We start from the raw sequence: 16,261 nt of genomic DNA, 5'->3' as shown, positions 1-16,261 counted from the left end.
TAAACCCAAGGAGAAATAAACCAAAGCACATATTAATCAAACTAACGAAAATTAAACACAAAGAAAAAATATTACAAGCAGCAAGAGAAAAGCAACAAATAACATATAAGGGAAAACCCATAAGGATAACAGATGATCTGCAGGCCAGAAGGGAGTGGCAGGATATACTGAAAGTCCTGAAAGAGAAAAACCTACAGCCAAGAATACTCTACCCAGCAAGAATCTCATTCAGATTCGATGGAGAAATCAAAAGCTTTACAGACAAGCAAAAGTTAAGAGAATTCAGCACCAACAAACCAGCCTTACAACAATTGCTAAAGAAACTTTTCTAAGCAGGAAACACAAGAGAAGGAAAAGACCTACAAAAACAAACACAAAACAATTAAGAAAATGGTAATAGGAACACACATGTCAATAATCACCTTAAATGTAAATGGATTAAATGCTCCAACCAAAATATACAGACTGGTTGAATGGGTACAAAAACAAGACGCTTACATATGCTGTCTACAAGAAACCCACTTCAGACCAAGGGATACATATAGACTGAAAGCAAGGGGATGGAAAAGGATATTCCATGCAAATGGAAGTCAAAAGAAAGCTGGAGTAGCAGTACTCATATCAGACAAATTAGACTTGAAAGTAAAGACTATTACAAGAGACAAGGAAGGACACTACGTAATGATCAAGGGATCCAGCCAAGAAGAACATATAACAATTGTAAATATCTATGCCCCCAACATAGGAGCCCCTCAATACATAAGGCAAATGCTAACAGCCATAAAAGGGGAAATCAACAGGAACACAATAATAGTAGGAGACTTGAACACCCCACTTACATCAATGGACAAATCATCCAAACAGAAAATAAATAAGAACACACAAGCTTTAAATGACACATTAGATCATCACGACTTCATTGATATTTATAGGACATTCCATCCAAAAACGACAGAATACACTTTCTTCTCAAGTGCACACAGAACATTTTCCAGCATAGATCACATTCTGGGTCACAAATCAAGCCTCGGTAAATTCAAGAAAATTGAAATCATATCAAGCATTTTCTCTGACCACAATGCCATGAGACTAGATATCAATTACAGGAAAAAAACTGTAAAAATCACAAACACATGGAGACTAAACAATACACTATTAAACAACCAAGAAATCACAAAAGAAATCAAAGAGGAAATCAAAAAATATCTAGAAACAAATGACAATGAAAACACAACAACCCAAAACCTATGGGATGCAGCAAAAGCAGTTCTAAGAGGGAAGTCAATAGCAATACAGTCCTACCTCAAGAAACAAGAAAAATCTTGAATAAACAACCTAAACTTACACCTAAAACAATCAGAGAAAGAAGAACAAAGAAACCCCAAAGTGAGCAGAAGAAAAGAAATCATAAAGATCAGATGAGAAATAAATGAAAAAGAAGTGAAGGAAACAATAGTAAAGATGAATAAAACTAAAAGCTGGTTCTTTGAGAAGAGAAACAAAATTGATAAACCATTAGCCAAACTTATCAGGAAAAAAAGGGAGAAGATGCAAATCAACAGAATTAGAAATGAAAAAGGAGAAGTAACAACTGACACTGCAGAAATACAAAAGATCATGAGACACTACTACAAGCAACTATATGCCAATAAATTGGATAACCTGGAAGAAATGGATAAATTCTTAGAAAAGTACAATCCTCCAAGACTGAACCAGGAAGAAATAGAAAATGTGAACAGACTAATCACAAGTACGGAAATTGAGACTGTGATTAAATATCTCCCAACAAACAAAAGCCCAGGGCCAGATGGGTTCACAGGTGAATTCTATCAAACATTTAGAGAAGAGCTAACACCTTTCCTTCTCAAACTCTTCGAAAATAGAGAAGAAGGAGGAAAACTCCCAAACTCATTCTACGAGGCCACCATCACCCTGATATCAAAACCAGGCAAAGATGTCACAAAAAAAGAAAATTACGGACCAATATCACTGATGAATATAGACACAAAAATCCTCAACAAAATACTAGCTAACAGAATCCAACAGCACCTTAAGAAGATCATACACCATGATCTAGTGGGGTTTATCCTTGGAATGCAAGGATTCTTCAACATAAGCAAATCAATCAATGTGATACACCATATTAACAAATTGAAGGATAAAAACCATATGATAATCTCAATAGATGCAGAAAAAGCTTTTGACAATATTCAACATCCATTTATGATAAAAACGCTCCAGAAAATGGGCAGAGAAGGAAATTAACTCAACATAATAAAAGCCTTATATTAGAAACAAAACCAACATTGTTCTAAATGGTGAAAAACTGAAAGCATTCCCTCTGATAACAGGAACAAGACAAGGGTGTCCACTCTCACCATTATTATTCAACATAGCTTTGGAAGTTTTAGCCACAGCAATCAGAGAAGAAAATGAAATAAAAGGAATCCAGATTGGAAAAGAAGAAGTAAAATTGTCACTCTTTGCAGATGACATATTATACATAGAAAACCCTAAAGATTCTACCAGAAAACTTCTAGCACTAATCGATTAATTTAGTAAAGTAGCAGGATATAAAATTAATGCACAGAAATCTCTTGCATTCCTATACACTAACAACGAAAGAGCAGAAAGAGAAATTAAGGAAACTCTCGCATTTACCATTGCAACAAGAAGAATAAAATACCTAGGAATAAACTTGCCTAAGGAGGCAAAAGACCTGTATGCAGAAAAGTATAAGACACTGATAAAAGAAATCAAAATCGATACAAACAGATGGAGAGACATACCATGTTCTTGGATTGGAAGAATCAATATTGTGAAAATGACTATCTTACCCAAAGCAATTTACAGATTCAATGCAATCCCTATCAAATTACCAATGGCATTTTTCACAGAACTAGAACAAGAAATCTTATGATTTGTATGGAAAGTCAAAAGACCTCGAATAGCCAAAGCAATCTTGAGAAGGAAAGACGGAGTTGGTGGAATTAGGCTTCCTGACTTCAAACTGTACTACAAGGTCACAGTGATCAAGACAGTATGGTACTGGCACAAAAATAGAAAGGTAGATCAATGGAACAGAATAGAGAACCCAGAGGTAAACCCAAGCACATATGGGCAGCTTATCTTTGACAAAGGAGGCAAGAATATGCAATGGAAAAAAGACAGCCTCTTCAATAAGTGGTGCTGGGAAAATTGGACAGCTACATGTAAAAGAATGAAATTAGAACACTTCCTAACACCATATACAAAAATAAACTCAAAATGGATTAAAGGCCTAAATGTAAGGCCAGACCCTATAAAACTCCTAGAGGAAAACATAGGCAGAACACTCTGTGACATACATCAAAGCAAGATCCTTTGTGACCCACCTCCTAGAATAAAGGAAATAAAATTAAGAAGAAACAAATGGGACCTAATGAAACTTAAAAGCTTTTGCACAGCGAAAGAAACCATAAACAAGACAAGAAGACAAACCTCAGAATGGGAGAAAATACTCACCAACGAAGCAACGGACAAAGGCTTAATCTCCAAAATATACAAGCAGCTCATGCAGCTTAATACCGAGAAAGCAAATAACCCAATCCACAAATGGGTGGAAGACCTAAACAGACATTTCTCCAAAGAAGACATGCAGATGGCCAACAAACACATGAAAACCTGCTCAACATCACTAATCATTCAAGAAATGCAAGTCAAAGCCACATTGAGGTATCACCTCACACCAGTCAGAACGGCCATCATCAAAACTTCTAGAAACAACAAATGTTGGAGAGGGTGTGGAGAAAAGGGAACTCTCCTGCACTGTTGGTGGGAATGTAAGTTGGTACAGCCACTATGGAAAACAGTTTGGAGATTCCTTAGAAAACTAAAAATGGAACTACCATATGACCCAGTAATCCCACTACTGGGCATATACCCAGAGAAAACCATAATCCAAAAAGAAACATGTACCATAATGTTCATTGCAGCACTATTTACAATAGCCAGGACATAGGGGCAACCTAGGTGCCCACTGACAGATGAATGGATGGAGAAGATGTGGCACATATATACAAAGGAATATTATTCAGCCACAAAAAGGAATGAAATTGAACTATATGTAATGAGGTGGATAGACGTGGAGACTGTCATACAGAGCAAAGTGAGCCAGAAAGTGAAAAACAAATACCGTATGCTAACTCATATACATGGAATCTAAAGAAATGGTACTGATGAACCCAGTGACAGGGCAAGAGTGGAGATGGAGATGTAGAGAATGGACTCAAGGACATGGGGCTGGGGTGGGGGGTGAAGGGGAAGCTGGGATGAAGTGAAAGTGTAGCATAGATATATATACACTACCAACTGTAAAATAGATAGCTAGTGGGAAGCTGCTGTATAACAAAGTGAGATCAACTCGATAATGGGTGATGCCTTAGAGGGCCAGGACAGGGAGGATGGGGGGAGTCGCGGGAGGGAGGGGATATGGGGATATGTGTATAAATACAGCTGATTCACGTTGGTGTACCTCAAAAGCTGGTACAAGAGTGTAAAGCAATTATATTCCAATAAAGAGCTTAAAAAAAAAAAAAAGAAATCAGCAGTTTCCAGTAAAGATAGCCGGTTCACCAGTATACTAGGAGCCTAATCACATTAACAATGGTGAATAAAATCCATATTTTTTTATTTAAAAATATAGCAGAAATTATAGTGATGGTTGTGTAACTCTATGGATACAACAAAAGCCACTGCATTGCAAATTTACATTGGAGAATTGTATGACATATGGATTATACCTCAATAAAGCTGTTTTCTTAAAGATATAACAGATAAAAGTCTGTTCATCAGAAAGAGAAAGGAAGGAAATAGCAATGAGCAGGAAGCCAAAGCCAGAGCCTTATGTGAATTGCTCTTAGGTATTCTATTGCACAAAATGTACTCTTTAGGAATTATATTAACCATATTTGATGTAGAGAGTCACAAGAATTAAGACTATAAAAAATCCTTAAATGATAACAAAGAAAAAACTTGTTTATCTGTTCATCCTAACTTTTCTATATTCAGTAAATATTATCTTACTGTCCACTATGTACCAGACACTATTCTAGGAACCAGGGATCAATGGTGGGCATAGATGATCACTGTATATGAAAAACATACACAGAAGCAAATCTGATATGAAATCCTCCAAAATGTTAATGGTGTGCCTTTCTATGGTTTCCAAATTTTCTAAAATGAACATGTATTTCTTTTATTATCATAAAGAAACAAATAGAATAATATACTTTTCCCCCAGAGACTCTTATTATCTTTATTTGATTGGAGGAAGGTCAACTGTTATTCAAAACATGTATTCTAAGTAAGTTTTCACATTATTCCTGTGCGGTTTTTTCTTAGTTGTTTACTTTCTTGTTTATTTATCTATATCTGTTTATTTATTTGTGGAGGAGGCAATTCTTAGAGGAAAGGGGAAGTGTATTAGTTTTCTACTACTGGGTACAAAATTCCACAAACTTAGCAGCTTTAATAAAACACCCATTTATTTCCATGAGTCAGGAGTCTGGTCATGGATTATCTGGTTTCTCTCATTATCATCTCACTAGACTGAACTCAAGGTGTTGGCCAAGGCTAAGATCTAACCTGAGGCTCTAAGCTCTCTTCCAAGATCACGTGATGTTAGAAGACTTCATTTCCTTGCAACTGTTGAATTCATGGTGGCTGTCTTCAAGGCCAACAAGAGCATGTCTGCTAGCCCTTCTTAACTCCTTTAGGGGCTAACCTGATTAGGTCAGGCTTAACCAGAGTAATTTCCATTTTGATTAACTCAAAAGCAACATCTGCAAAAACCCTTTGCCATCATATTCATAGAGACTGTCTACAATCAAGGAGAGGTTATTATATAGGGTATGTACACCAGAGGGTGAGAATCTTGGGGGCCATATTAGAATTTCGCTTACCACAAAAGGGCTTTTCTTTAAAGGATTATAAGAAGCACTTGTAGTTATCTTTCAATTCACTCACAGGAAGAACTGGAACATGTACTGTAAATTAACCACACACAAAATTAACACTGAAACTATGAACTACAATAGCTATATATAAGACTATGTTTCTACTGTATAGCACATGGAACTATATTCAATATCCTGTAATAAACCATAATGGAAAGGAATATGAAAAAGAATATATGTGTGTGTGTGTGTGTGTGTGTATAACCAAATCACTTTGCTGTATAGCAGAAATTAACATAACATTGTAAATCAACTATACTTCAACAAAAAAAAATTTTTTTTAATAAAAAAAATGAAAGACTATGTTTGAAGACAGGAAATCTTAAATCAACTTAATGAAATTAACCATTTGTTGAGTATATAGATTCTACGGTCAGGAAAAAGTATGAAGATCAAAATCGACAAAAACACATTAGTGGGTATCCTGTGGAGTTTACCTATCAAGGTTATCTCCACTTTTCACTGTCTTCAAATTATCTTATAATTCTAAGTTTTAGATAACTGAAAACACTACAAATGATTTTTCCATATGTAAATGAATTCTATCCAGAGGAGAGACAACTGATTTCCCTCTCCCTGTGGAAAAAGCCAGTTTTGAATCTATTTGCAAATTCATTTCATAAGCTATTTCTGTTCTTTGAATTTGCCTTGAACCAATAACAGCTTTCTGGCTCTTTCATTAGTTAATGAGTTAAATAAAATATTTGACATATTTTCATTTTATATTTAAATAAGTCATGATTTTACCTTTAAAAAAGTATCCTTGAACACTATCTTTTAAATTCCAAAGAATTTTTTAAAATGCTAGTAGACTCAGTTTGGACAATGATATTATTTGGCCATACCATAGGATTTCTGTGCATGCCATCAGCCAATTTTTGCAACGCTGATTATCTCTTTAGTGACAAGTATTTTGCTACTTCCTTGCTTGATACATTTAAAAACTGCCTACTCCTTTTTAAGATTTTTGAATCATGTATGCTTGAAGTGAAGTTACATTTGTGAAGTAATGACTGCATTAAAGCCTCTAAAGCAGGCTTTCAAGAAATCAGAGTATTTGGTCCCCTAACTAAGATTCTGTACCCTTACTTCCTAACATCAGGATAATGGGAAGAAAATGTTAATTCTTCTTCACAGTTCATTATTTAAAATGTGCTTCAGTAATCAGTCTCTAAGAGAAGTCTTTTCTGATTCCATAATTCTACCTACCAGTTTGGGTGTGGGGAATCTGGCTATTTAAATACAAGCACGTTATTTTTTTTTCCAGGCTGAAAGCTGAATAAATCAAATGCAGCTTTTTGAAAATTGGACCTATTATGCTAAGCTGATGTATCCTCACAGAGGAAGAGAGCAAAGCACTTGGAACTAATAGAATTGGCTGAACACTGGATTTTTTAAAAGCCTTGACCCATTTCCTGGCTGACCTCTCCCATAGCATAATGTAGCAGTAAATTGGAGTGGCATCTGAGTAATACAGACTCACTCACCCTGACATATACTAGTCACAATCATAATGTTTTACATAGTATTTGTTACAATTCTGTTCAGCTTGAAATCTGTAGAACACGCACTCACAAATAAAATTTAATGTTGGATTATTTTTCCAAAATTGATTGGAGTGATAAAAGGTAACTATGTTCCCTAGAAACACTAGCATTGCCTAATTTATGAACACTAACATTACCCAGCAGAATCAGACAAAGCAGCCTTGAGAAAATTTAAGCCGACAGAAACGCCATATTGTTGAACACCATCTTATTAGGACGAAGAATACAAAAAAAATTCACCCAATTATCCCTTTATCCTAGGTAGTTGTTATATGGCGCTTTTTGTTTTGTTTTCTTTCTTTACTAGTACCTTACAGTCTGAAAATGGGAACATAGTGATCTCAGATTTGATCAATTTTCAAAGAAGTCTAGCAATGCTTTGAAAATACTCACTTATCCAGTCACCAACAGAAATTATTAGGATGCATATATCTTTATCATTGTTAAGGGAAGGTGCCTGATAGAGTCCTGGATTATATTCACAAAGCCGGTTTGGTGTCCTGTAGATAGAGATGCTTACGTATATAGATATTAAATCATGGCCATATCTCCTGAATGGAGTAATGAGTTAGGGACTGAGGTCACAAAAATAATTATACCATGATTTCTGCCCTGGAGAAATTTATAGTCTAGCAAGGAAGACAGATATATAACAAATTAATTACAATGTAAAATACATAATGCAGAGAAATACAAAGTGCCATGGAAAAGTGCAAAGAAAGAAGTGATTATGATGAAACAAAGAAAGGGATAATGAAAATGGAAGAAGAGGGTTACAGAATTGAAGAAGATCAAAGAATTACCAAGCAGAGAAGATGGAAGGGGCATTATCGTCAGAAAGAACAAGTTAAGTAAAATGTACACCAACTTTTATGTTACAAAAAATGTACATTTTCTTTCACTGGCGGCATTACAAAAAATACACATTTTATTTGGCACCTTGACATAAAGTGATGAATTTGGTTTCCCATTTCAGCGGGTCTGTAAGCAAGATGCTGTTATGTCTTGAATATAGGATTAAATAGGTATGTATTCCAAACCAGGACTAGCCATAGCCACTTTAGTATTTCAAAATGATTTTAACATTAATATAGCAAGTGTTGATTTTTTAAAAAATTTTTATTCCCAAGATAACAACCATATTACAAATTTCTCCAGTATTTCAAAAGGGCGTCAAGTGAGATAAAAAAAAAGATGACTTTATTTTCCAAATGTCTCATCTAGGTAGATTTGATCTAGCTATTTCTGGTTTTAGGGCATCTCTTCTAAAGTGTAGCATGCTTAAATTTCATACCTGGGGTGCTTATTAAACCCCTGGACCCCTGCTTAGTGAATCAGAATATATGGAGATGGGAGGTAAGACAGGAATTTGCAATTTATGCAAATTCCTCAGGTGATGTTTAGATATTACTGCTTCAAGAGAATTTAGTCGAAAAGTGCAGCTAAGATAGACTTGTTTCCTAGAGCACCACAGAACTGAGAAGCAACTGCAAATTTAATTGCCCAAGAAAATAAGCAGATAGGTTTACTTATGGATATAACTGCAGGTATGAGAGAGGATAAATTAAAAAGTTCAAAGTCATTTACTGTTAATTTCTTTCTTAGTAAGAGAAACATATTTGCAAAACACATATTTAACAAAAGACATATTTACTCAAAACTGTTTCTTAGAATTTTAAGAGAAAGTTTCAAACACCATGTTGCAGTTTGCAGATGTAGGGAAGGAAAAAGTCTTCTCTGTCCTCTTGGGCTCAGGATCTGAGGACATGTGAATTAAACTGACAAAAGACAGATTACCAAGAGGAAAAAAAGTGCTGAGCTTATTTACATGTGCAATGTGCATATACAAGGGAGTGCTTAGTGATGTACTCAAAGGGGTAGTTAGAATCTGGGGCTTATATACCTAACTTAGCAGGCGAGAGGAAAGGGGAGAAAGGCTTCCAGGGGAAAAACAAATAGGTTTCTTTAGAGAAGACAAATAAGTTTCTAGAAGAACACATAGGACATAAGAAAGTTTGTGATAATTTTGTTTATGTAGCTGTGAGTGGTCTTTCTGTCTTCTTCGTGTCCATGAAACTCCTCCAGAGAGATTTATGGTAGGTTTACTCTTCTTGGTCTCTCTCCTGGGAGTAGAAGCCTCCCTGAAGAAGGAATTTATGGCAGTCTTCATTTCTCAGAATTTTCTGCTTTTAGTCAGATATGGGAAATTCTGAGATGGCTTTTTTTTTTTCTGCATCTGTTGAATCTCAAATACCTTCAGCTTAAAATAATCTTTATATCAACTATGGGGTTCTGAGTGTGTCCCTACCCAGAGCAAGAAGACATTTTAGAATGGAGTGTGCTCAAGTATTAAAAGCCAGAGCATATATTTTTGCTCTAAAATAGGCAAATAGAGGAAAGGTATATACAAATAATTTGGCAAGACACATTGGGTATCAGACACTAGTAAGAACTGAAACCAATGTAATTTTCTATCTCCGTCTTAAGTCTGAGAGCAGGCATATTTTTCTGTCCCTCTGTCAAATAATACTGACACCAGGAATGCTTTCCTGTCCTTAAACTGGGACCAGGCATAAAAATTTAGCTACTCACCACAGGAAATACTTGCTCTTAGAAGAGAAGCCAACTAAAATAGTTACTTGTCAAGATTCATTTCAAGATCCTCAACCTTGCTGTGCTCACCAATCCCAAGATATTTTGTCATAAACTCTGCTCAATCTATAGCAGATTCCTGCCTTGCAAATCACCTTAAAATCACCCATTCCAGGCTCTAAACCCCTAAAGACCCTATAAGCACCCTTCCTTAATTTCTCCATTTTGGAACAGTTATGGAAGTTTTCTCTCATACTGAAGCAAGTTTAATAAACTTAGCATTGCTTGATCAACAGGCTGTTCTGTAAAAATTGTAAAACACTTAAAAAAAAAGCAAAAGATTACTAGTTGTCCATTCAATGGAATGCTAGATATTGTCTAGCAAACCTTTAGGGATTATCTGACTCTACTAAGATCTTTGCTTTGCAATCTCTTTGGGCTATTTTACAATTCTGTATATTGTACTGCTAACAATGCAAACTATTTTTTATTCATAGAGATGCAAATTAATTTTTTTCTGGTTGGGGATACAACAGATTGAAGAAGAGATGATTCCACACATTACATTTTATTTCCCTGTGAGTACTGCTCAGTTTGGCATCTATTACGAAATTCATTTGATTATCTATATATGTGCCTATACTTTGGACTCTCCTTTGAACCAATATTAACATCTTACGTGTTCAATCATTAATGTGAGTTAAATAAAACCTATGATACATTTATATTTGTATAAATCATGATTTTATCTTTTTGAAATTATCCTTTAATATTAAATGATCTTTGGGGAAGTGAAGAATCCAACCCTAGGACAGAACAAGAAAAAGGAATGAGGGCTTCCTAGGTGGCGCAGTGGTTAAGAATCCACCTGCCAATGCAGGGGACATGGGTTCGATCCCTGCTCCAGGAAGATCCCACATGCTGCGTAGCAACTAAGCCTATGTGCCACGACTATTGAGCCTGCGCTTTAGAGTCTATGAGCCACAACTATTGAGCCCATGTGCTGCAACTACTGAAGCCCATGTGCCTAGAGCCCGTGCTCCACAACAAGAGAAGCCACGGCAATGAGAAGCCCATGCACCACAACGAAGAGTAGTCCCCACTCACGGCAACTAAAGAAAGCCCGCGCACAGCAAAAAAAGACCCAACATGGCCAATAAAATAAAGAAAGAAAGGAAGAAAGAAAAAAAAAGAAAAAGGAATGAGACTTGGTTAAAAATCTTGTATAAATACAGCTGACTCACTTTGTTGTACAGCAGAAACTGGCACAACAGTGTAAAGCAGTTATACTCCAATAAAGATCTGGGGAAAAAAAATAATGCAATGCAAAAAAAAGAACCCCAAAAAACTAGATGAGCAGTATGCCAGTAGAGCAAAAAGAATAGACTTGAGATTTGGTACCTAGGACCATGATTAGTAAAGCAGTCTGTATTAGTCAGGGTTCTCCAGACAAACATAGAGAGGGAGATTTATATGGCTCACATGACTGTGGGGCCTGGCAAGTCTGAAATTTGTAGGGCAGGCTGGAAGGCTGGAAATTCAGGTAACAGTTAATGTTGCAGTCTTGAGTCTGAAATCTCCAGGGCAGGCCAGCCAGCGGGAAACTCAGGTAGGGTTTCTTCTAGGTTGTAGTCTTAAGGCAGAATGGCTTCTTCTTTGGGAAACCTCAGTTTTGTTCTTAAGATCTTCAACTGATTAAATGAGGTCCACTCACATTATGCAGGGTAATCTGCTTTATTCAAAGTCCATTGATTGTAAATGTTAATCATATCTAAAGAATACATTCACAGGAGATTGGCCAAGATAGTGGAGTAGAAAAACACTGAACACTAAAATTACAGGCACACTAAAATTACAACTATTCACATTATATCCATCAATGAAAAAGACCAGAGCCTACCAGAAGAGACCTTTTACAACTAAAGATATAAAGAAGGAACCACAACGAGATGAGACAGGTAGGAGAGGTGGAGTCACAATAGTCAAGTCCCATACCTCTGGGTAGGCAACCCGCATAATTACAATTGCAGAAGTTCTCCCAAAGGAGTGAGGGGTCTGAGCCCCACATTGGGCTCCCTAGACCAGGGGTCATGCATTGGGAAGACAAGCCACCAGAACGTGTGACTGAAGACCAGAAGGACTTACTTTTGGGAGTCCCGGAGAGCTGAGAGAAATAGAGACTCCACTCTTAAAGGATGCACATGAAATCTCATGTGCTCCAAGACCCAGGGAGGAAGCAGCTATTTGAAAGGAGCCTGGGTCAGACCTACCTGCTGATCTGGATAGTCTCTTGGAGAGACAAGAGGCAAGTGCAGCTCACCCTGGTGACACAGACACTGATGGCAGCCATTTGGGGGAGCTTTTACTGCCATGTGGACACTACTGCTGGCAAGTTCCATTTTGGAATCCTCTGTCTAGCTTATGAGTCTCAGGATTCAGCCTTGCTCCATCCAACAGCCTGTAGACACCAGTACTGGGAAGCCTTAGGCCAAGCAACTAACTGAGCAGGGACGCAGCCACACCCATCAGCTGACAAGCTGCCTTAAGATTCTCTGAGCCCCACAGCTCCCCTAGACACAGCCCTGTCCACCAGAGGTCTAGGACATGGCCCCACATACCAATGCACAGGCACTACACATAGAACACCCAGGCCCCTGCAGCCAGAGACTCTGGGACCCAGCTCCACCCACCAGTGAGCTTGCTCTAACCTTGGGGCCAGCCTCACTCACCAGCAGGTGGACACCAGCCACAGGACAAACACAGTCCTGCAGCCTCTGGACCCAGCCCACCCACCAGCAGGCCAGATCCTGCTCTGGGACCAGCTGGGCCCTGGCCCTGACCCCTAGCAGGCTAACACAAGTGTTAAGAAACCCTGGAGCTTACAGTGAGATGTATCAGGAACTGGTCCCACCCACCAGTGGTCTGACACTAGTTCTGAGACCCCTGAGCCCTGCAGCCAGACCCCAGGACCTGGCTCTGCCCACCAGTGAGCTGACACTAGCCCCAGGACCTAGTTTCACCCACCAGTGAGCAGGCACCAGCCCCAGGGTCACCTGGACCCTGGCTTTGCCCACCAGTGAGCCAGAACTTGCCCTGAGGCCTGAGACCCCGCCTCGGGTACTGCAGCCAGCTGCCTCATGACGCGACCCCACCAACCAGCAGCCTTCACACAAAACAGGGCCTGGCAACCAATAGGACTGGGGGCCAACTAAGCCTACCAGACTGTTCACAGTAGTCAGCCTGCTACACAAAAAAAGGATCCATGCAGCCCACATAGGGGGCACCCCTAGAGCAAATACATCTGGTGAGGAGAGGGGAGTGCACTGCTGGGATACGCAGGACATACCCTATAAAAGGTATGTCGGGAAACATAACCAATCTACCAGATACACAGAAATAAAAACAGCAAGTTACGCCAAATGAGGCAACAGGGGAACATGTTCCAAACAAAGGAAAAGAAAAAACCCCAGAAGAAGAACTAAGAGAAATGGAAATGGGCAATCTACTTAAGAAAGTGTTCATGGTAATGACTGTAGAGATGATCAAAGAACTCGGGAGAAGAATGGATACACAGAGTGAGAAGTTGGAAGTTTTTAACAGAGTTAGAAAACATAAAAAAACAACCAAACAGAGATGAAGAATACAATAACTGAAATGAAAAATACACTAGAAGGAATTAACAGTAGACTAAATGATAAAGAGGAACATATCAGTGAGCTTAGAGACAGAGTAGTGGAAATCACTGACACTGAACAGAAAAAAAAAAGAGTGAAAAGAAATGAAGACAATTTAAGAGACTTCTGGGATAACATCAAGTGCACTAATAGTCACATAATAGGGGTCCCAGGAAGAGAATAGAGAGAGAAAGGGGCTAAGAACATATTTGAAGACATAATAGCTAAAAACATCCCTAACCTGGGAAAGGAAACCGACATCCAAGTGTAGTAAGTACACAGAGTCCCAAGCAGGATTAACTATAAGACACTGATAAAAGAAATTGAAGATGATACAAAAAAATGGAAAGATACACTATATTCATGGATTGGAGTAATTAATTTGTTAAAATGATACTACCCAAGGCAATCTACGGATTCGATGTAATCCCTATCAAAATACCAAAGGCATTTTACACAGAACTAGAATAAATAATTTTTAAAATTGTATGGAAACCCAAAAGACCCTGAAGAGCCAAAAGAATCTTGAGAAAGAAGAACAGAGCTGGAGGTATCACACTCATGAACTTCAAACTATACCACAAAGCTACATAACCAAAAAAGTATGGTACAGGCACAACAATAGACACACAGATCAGTGGAACAGCATAGAGAGCCCAGAAATAAACCCACACACTTATGGTCAATTAACTACAACAAAGGAGGTAAGAATATACAATGGAGAAAAGAATATACAATGGTGCTGGGAAAACTGGACAGCTACAGGTTAAAGAATAAAATTTGAACATTTTCTCACACCATTTACAAAAATAAACTCAAAATGGATTAAAGACCTAAATGCAAGACTGGTAACCAAAAAACTCTTAGAAGAGAACACAGGCATAACACTCTGATACAAATTGTAGCAATATTTTTTTGATCTGTCTCCTAAGGTAAAAGAAACAAAAACAAAAATAAGCAAATGGGACCTAATTAAACTTAAAAGCTTTTGCACAGCAAAGGAAACCATCAACAAATGAAAGGACAACCTACTGAATGGGAGAAAATATTTGCAAATGATAAGACCAATAAAGAGTTAATATCCAAAATATATAAATAGCTCATACAACTCAACAAAAAAGGCAAATAACTCAATTTAAAAAATGGGCAGGAGAGCTGAATAGACATTTTTCCAAAGAAAACATATAGATGGCTAATAGGCACATGAAAAGATGCTCAACATTGCTAATCATCAGAAAAATGCAAATCAAAACCATGATGAGATATCACCTCACACTATCAGAATGGCTATCATCAAAAAGACCAAAATAATAAATGTTGGTGAGGATGTGGAGAAAAGGAAACCCTTGTACATAGTTGGTGGGAATGTAAATTGGTGCAACCACTGTGGAAAACAGTATGAAGGTTCCTCATATAACTAAAAATAGAACTGTCATATGACCCAGCAATTCTACTCCTGGGCTTATATCTAAAGAAAACAAAAACATTAATTCAAAAAGATATATGCACCCCAATGTTCACAGCAGCTTTTCTTACAATAGCCAAGATATGGTAGCAACCTAAGTGTCCATCAACAGATGAATGGATAAAGAAGGTGTGCTATATATAAATATATACAATATACACAATGGAATACTACTCAGCCATAAAAAAAGAATGCACTTTTGCCATTTGCAACAACATGGATAGATGTGGAGCATATTATGCTTAGAAATAAGTCAGACAGAGAAAGACAAACACTGTACGATGTCACTTATATGTGGAATCTATAAAATAAAACAAACTAGTGAATATAATAAAAAAGAAGCAGACTCACCAATATAGAGAACAAAGTAGTGGTTGCCAGAGAGGAAAGGGAAGTTAGAGGGGCAAGATGGGGTAGAGAATTAAGAGGTATGATCTATTATGTATACAATAAAGAAGCAACAAGGATATATTCTACAGCACAGGGAATATAGCCAATATTTTATAATAACTATAAATGGAGTATGACCTTTAAAAATTGTGAATCTTGGGAATTCCCTGGTGGTCCAGTGGTTAGGACTCTGCACTTTCACTGCCAAGGGCCCAGGTTCAACCCCTGGTCAGGGAACTAAGATCCCGCAAGCCCCGCGTTGCAGACAAAAAAAAAATTGTGAATCACTATGTTGTACACCTTAAACTTATATAATATTGTAAATCAACTATACCTCAGTTTAGAAAAAAACCTTCACAGAAACACCTGACTAATGTCTGACTGAACAGTTGGGTACCATAGCCCAGTAATGTTGACATGTAAAATTAACCCTCACACAGCTCAAAACTTTTCCATATACTTAAACTTGAGGCAAAATCAGTCTCTTTGTACAGTGTCTAGAGCAGTGCTTCTCAAGTTCTAATGCACAAAGGAATCATCTATGGATCATGCTAAATGCAGATTCTGATTCAGTAGGTCTAGTGTAAACCGTAGCTA

At 37.5% G+C, this 16,261-nt stretch overlaps 1 non-coding gene across 1 annotated transcript; it reads left to right on the top strand.

Annotated features, from left to right (window-relative positions):
* The first annotated feature begins 15,828 nt into the window (after positions 1-15,828).
* Positions 15,829-15,901, top strand: TRNAE-UUC (transfer RNA glutamic acid (anticodon UUC)). The gene has a single exon. It is a non-coding gene; the product is annotated as a tRNA-Glu (tRNA).
* Positions 15,902-16,261: the final 360 nt, after the last annotated feature.

This window comes from Hippopotamus amphibius, chromosome X (genome assembly GCF_030028045.1).
Source record: "Hippopotamus amphibius kiboko isolate mHipAmp2 chromosome X, mHipAmp2.hap2, whole genome shotgun sequence".
Lineage (NCBI taxonomy): Eukaryota > Metazoa > Chordata > Mammalia > Artiodactyla > Hippopotamidae > Hippopotamus > Hippopotamus amphibius.
Note: the sequence above shows the minus strand (reverse complement) of the source record. Positions and strands in the feature narration are given on the sequence as shown.